Consider the following 6086-nt stretch of genomic DNA (forward strand, 5'->3'; position numbering starts at 1 on the left):
CAGCTGGCAGAGAAAGGCTTACCAAAAATTACTGGGTTGTTCTTTTGACTTTTTCTTGGTTGGTAGATTCACTGGCGACTTGATTATAGCAGTTAAACACGGGAAAACGTCTGATTTTCATGATATGTTACCTTTAAGACAAGTTTGAAGTCTGACTTAAAAAAAATATTGAAATCTGATTCCAATTGCTAGCGGCTTTTGTTAAAGAATTACTCCACTTTCAGAATAAAAAATTCCTGATAATTTACTCACCCCTATGTCATCTAAGATATTCATGTCTTTCTTTCTTCATTCACAAAGAAATTAAGTTTTTTGAGGAAAACATTCGAGGATTTTTCTCCGTATAGTGGACTTCAATGGTGCTCAACAGGTTGAAGGTTAAAAATGCAGCTTTTTAAAATGCAGTTTTGCTGCAGCTTCAAAGGGCTCTAAACAATCCCAGCTGAGGAATACGGGACGATTTTGAAGTTGGATGAGAAAATTAGATGGGAGTTTTTCAACATACCCTAACTGTATTGAACCGGAGTACACAGTATGCATACGCATCTCAAGAGATAGACAAGACGTGCATTCGAGGTAAAAAAGTATATAAATTAAATTTTTTTGAAAATAACCGATTGTTTCCCTAGATAAGAACCTTATTCCTTGGCTGGGATTGTTTAGAGCCCTTTTGAAGCTGCACTAATTGTTAATTTGACTGCATTTTTAACCTTCAATCCATTGAGCACCATTGAAGTCCATTATATAGAGAAAAAAATAATAATTTCTTTGCAACTGAAGAAAAGAAAACATGAACATCTTGTATGACATGGGAGTGAGTAAGTTATCAGGGAATTTTTATTTTGGAAGTGGAGCAATCCTTTAAATTTGAGCATCAGATTTAAACAAAATCTCTATTTTCTATTGGTCCATTGCTGTTTAGAAGAAACAATTGAGATATTGAGAGTCTCTCATTTTTCTTTCCTGTGGGAAGATACTAAAGATCTTGCATCTACAGCTCTAGTATCTCTCTCTCTCTCTGCAGTGTTATAATAGATTTTCAAAAATCCCACAGGCTCCTAATGCATCCTGGGAAAGTTGAAACCGCTGATGTACCCATCAGTGTAATCGATGTAATCTTATCCATGTGCCCTCAGCCTTCAGTCCTGGAGCCATCTGAGCTTCCACCGTTCTCATGGAGGGCTCATATGCTGCAGGAGCGAGACCCATCCGAATATGTTTCCCGGACAAGGAATCGGTCATTCACTCTAGGTGCCATTGAGGCTAGTGCATGCTACAAAATCTCTTTTTATGTTTTTAAGTATACAACCGAATAACTCGTACACTTAAAAATAAAGGTTGTTCTCTGTATGAAAACACCCTATTGGATCCTTTACTTTTAAAAGTGTAAAGAATTGGTAATTTCAGAGTTTTTTTCACAGAAATGTGAATTGTGAATTGGTCTGGGTGTTATTAAGTGTGCAGAGGGTGTTTGGGTTTCATTATTGCTCCATGTGTTGGTCTTCAGTGTATTCTGGAGGCGTGCGCTTTTTATTGCTTCCTAACACATACACGTGCCGTTTAAAAATAATTCCTTTTAATTACTGCCAGCCCCTTGTAGCTCTTTTTATAGATGATTTTCCATGCTGTACGTTTATTTTAAAAGTAGTGCTGTGTTAATTTGTAAACAATGTGGTTTGGGAAACGGACGGTCTGAGAAAAATATTGTTGCCACTTGAAAAGCTTCATTGAGTGGCTCTTAAAAACCTTTCCTTAGAAATGAGTTTGAGGCAGAGCAGAAGGGACATCAGATGAGTAGATGCCATGCACTCGGCATGGGCAGATGGCGGGTAATGCGGCGTCGCAGGAGACGGACCCGTCTTGGCGGCCTGCTTGTTTAACTGAACCAGATTAGGAGCAGATACACACAATTCTACTTCCGATGAATACATTTACACTATGGTGTCGCAGTTTTTAAAAACTTTTGGTATCTTTAGAGGCACATTTGTGTGTCCTGACAAAAGTTGTTAATAAACTATTGTCTAAGATAAATTAAACTAGTATGATTGTTTGCTAAATGCTTTGATCTCCTTACGAAAATTGAACATGGTTTTATTATAGTAAAAGTATAGTAATCATGTTTTTTTGGTGCATTGATTACCATTTGTTTAACCATAGTTTTACTACAAATAACATGGTTAAACTATGGTTAGTGTAGCAAGACCATGGTTAGTTTGTGGTTACCGTGGGTTAACTATAGTAACCATGTTTTTTTGGTTTTATATGTACTAAAATCATGGTTAATTTTCATAAGGGTCTGCCCTGTCCTAATTTTTTTTTTTTTTTATTGTAGTTTTTCATGCTTGAAACAGACTTTTTATCAGTGCTTGGGTCAAACCGAAGTAAAATAAATGTGAAAAAGCTCATATAAAATTTTTTTAATGCTAAGCAATTATTTGTTATATTGTATTGTATTGTATTGTATTAGATTAGATTAGATTAGATTAGATTTACTTGATTTTTTTTCTATTTATTTATTTATAGTTTTTTTATATTTGGTAGTTACTATTTTAATTTTTTAAATAATTAATAATTTTTATTTTTTATTTATTTATTTTTAATTATTGGTTGATGTACAAATGCCTCTACTAATGAGAACACAAGGAACATCTTAAAATATAAAAGTAACACTAAAGCCAAACACTATATTTTTGGCTTCATTTTCCAGAATACTCTGGTATTTTGGTCCTATAACGCAGTATATTCAAATATTTCTCTTTTAAACCTCTAAAACTAAAGATAGTTTTAGACATAAAGATAGTCTGAAAGTATTAGTTCATCTAATAGTTTCAATTGTCATTATTTACTCACTCATTTTAGGTATTTTAATAATAATAATAATAATAATAATAATAAAAAAGATAGTAGTTTTAATCTAAATTGGATTGTATAATTTTGAAATTTAAAGCAAAAACACATGGTCTGACTTTAGTTTTGTGAAACTATACTATATAAAACATCTGCACTAAAACAAAAACAACAGAAGGGCTGAATGAAAATGCAAATTCACTCTCCGACAACAGGTGGCGCTTATGAAACAGCAGCAATACAACATTACCACTGTAAACTGAGCAGCACTGTGCTTATAAAAACTAATTTATGCATTATACAGTGGAAAGATGAAAAGAAAATACCATCTAAACTTTTCTAAAGACAGTCAGTTTCCCTTCAGAGATGCATTCATATATTATTGAATATATTCATATATTCATAATCCCTGCCCGATTTGTTTAACATCTCAATCGATTTGAATCTTCACATATTCACATATTTACATCCCTAAAAATACAATATTTTCTCCAGTGTATTATATTTATGTAACACACTGGGAGCTAGCAGACCTCTGGCGCTGTTGAGAGCAACGCTCACATGTAAAGTTGTCTTTTCACAAGTGTGTTTACAAATTGTAAGTAACGTGAGGTTAAACAGACAGAGGGTTCAGACAGACGAGTTTCAGCTTGGAAGTTTTGGAGCTCGTCCCAGAAAAGGTTACACAGGACTTGACATGGTCAGAATTGTTCAGACTGACCTGACATAGCAGCATATGAAACCCATCGTCTGCTAGAACAAACATTCTGTACTCTTAATGAACATCACCTCAGCTCCTTATTGCCACACTTAAGAAATTTGTCTCCATATAATCACATACGTCTAACATTCACAGATTTATAGCTGTTGGATGCTGTTTTGGATGTTAGATACGTTGTTCTATTTATATGCAAAGACATTATTTTAAAAGGAATAATTTATTGATCAGTTTTCTGAAGAATCTCTTTTTTACATGTATTTTCTGTTTTTATTTGTTTATCTTTTTTATTTGGTAGCTTTATTTATTTATCTATTTATTTTATTTTATTATTTTACATGTATTTTTAGTTTTGTTTATTTATAGTTTTTTTTTAGGTAGCTTTGTTACGATTTTATCTATGTATTTGTTTTAATTTAGTTAATTTCATTTATGTATGTATTTATTTATTATTATTATTTATTTATTTATTTTTGGTTGATGCGCAAAATCCTCAACTAATTAGAACACAAGGAATAGCCCAAAATATCACAGTTATATACTTATATTTTTGGCTTTATTTCCCCAAATACTTTGGTATTTTGGTACTATAATGTGGTATATTAAAATATTTATTTTGAACCAATGATAGTTTTAGTCATAAAGGTGAATAGTTTTAATTGTCATCATTTATTCACTCTTATTTATTTTATTTTATTTTATTTATTATTTTTTTTTATGTATTTACCAAATTTGTTAGCTTTGTTACTATTTTAATATTTTTATTTATTTATTTATTTAATTTTATTGCTTTTTTAAAATTACTTCATTAGTTTTTAATTATTTATGATTATGATAAATTATTACAAGCACTCTTGTATTTCTTATTATTTTATTTGATTCATTTTATTTGATTTTATATTAATGTTTTTGTTTTTTAAATTTATTTGATTAGTTTTTAATTATTTATAGCTGTTTAATATTTGGTAAATTTGTTTCCATTTTGTTTATTTATTTATTTTTTTAATTATTGGTTGATATACATATCCCCCAACTAATCAGAATACAATAAACAGCCCAAAATATAACAGTAGCATACTTATATTTTCGGTTTTATTTTCCCAAATACTCTGATATTTTTGTACTCATTATTTTATTTTATATTTTATTGTATTTTACTTATTTATTTATTCATTCATTTTATTTATTTATTTATTTATTTTTTAAAAAGCTTTGTTACTATATATATATATTTATTATTATTATTATTTATTTATTTATTTATTTATTTTTATTATTTATTTTTTTTATTTTTTTTATTATTGGTTGACATACATGTGCCTCAACTAATCAGAACACAAAATATCACAGTAACACTTATATTTTCGGCTTTATTTTCCCAAATACTATTCTAGTATTCTAATACTCTTGACCTCATTTACTGACAAGAATCCAGCTATATAATAGTTTTAAGTGTTGAACACGGATACTGAACATGATTTAATTAAGGAAATTGTCCTAAATTGCCTTTAACCACATTACACATTTATTACTCCCACAAGTTAATAATTGTAATTTTGCGGAAGGCATTTATGGTGAAATACGGCTGTAGAAAGTAGCACACGAGTATCTTCCGCTGTGACAAACCCGGTTACCTGACACAAAACAGAGCAAGTCACATTCTCTGTAGCCATGGTGATCTGTACGAACGGCAGCTTTTCCTCTGATCCCATTTTCCACGACCCCCTCTCACCCCCAAACTAGATGTTATGCAAATGAACAGCTCTCAGAAGGTGGAATGTCGCCCGGCCGCGTTGCGTCGATCTTGGAAATGAGCAAAACTATGTGTAGATGAAGCGGTAATTCATCTTATTCTGAGCTCTGATCTCAGAGCTGTACTATGGCTTGAGGAGGATGTAATTGGTCTCAGTGGGGGTTTGCAAGAATGTGTGGCTGTAGATAAGCCGGCTTAGTTCTCTTGTAGATCATGTCTGGTGGACACGCTGGATACGCACATCGTCACGTTTCTTCTGTGGACATCATTAATTTAAGTTTGGAGAAGGAAAGTTTTATTCAGACTCGGCCTCTGTCTTTAGGAAGTTCTTCAAAAGCAGTTTAATAAATAAATAAAACATATGAGATTGTTCTAAATCTGTGGGATCAGGTTAAGATATTTAAAAAGAGATCACTATTTTAGTGTTTGAGTTCTGAGTTTAGAAAAAAAAAACATAGTGTTACAACTTATTTGTCAAGGTTAACACAATAAAGTTATAAACACATTTCTTTTCCAGTCCTAGAAATTACTATACAAAAAAATAACAAAAACAGTTTGAAAATGTTAGCTACTTGAAATAAAGCTAAATATACAAATTTTAAAGAAAAACTAAAAAAAAAGAAAAATTAAATGTTGCCTTAAATTAAGTTAAAGTCCTAAAATTACTGACATTCAAACAATCACACAAAAAACAAAGAATTAGAAAACGATTACAAAAATTTTAAATAATAATAATACAAATACAAATATATAAATTAACATTAAAAC

The sequence above is a fragment of the Garra rufa genome, chromosome 9, assembly GCF_049309525.1.
Source record: "Garra rufa chromosome 9, GarRuf1.0, whole genome shotgun sequence".
NCBI classification, from domain to species: domain Eukaryota; kingdom Metazoa; phylum Chordata; class Actinopteri; order Cypriniformes; family Cyprinidae; genus Garra; species Garra rufa.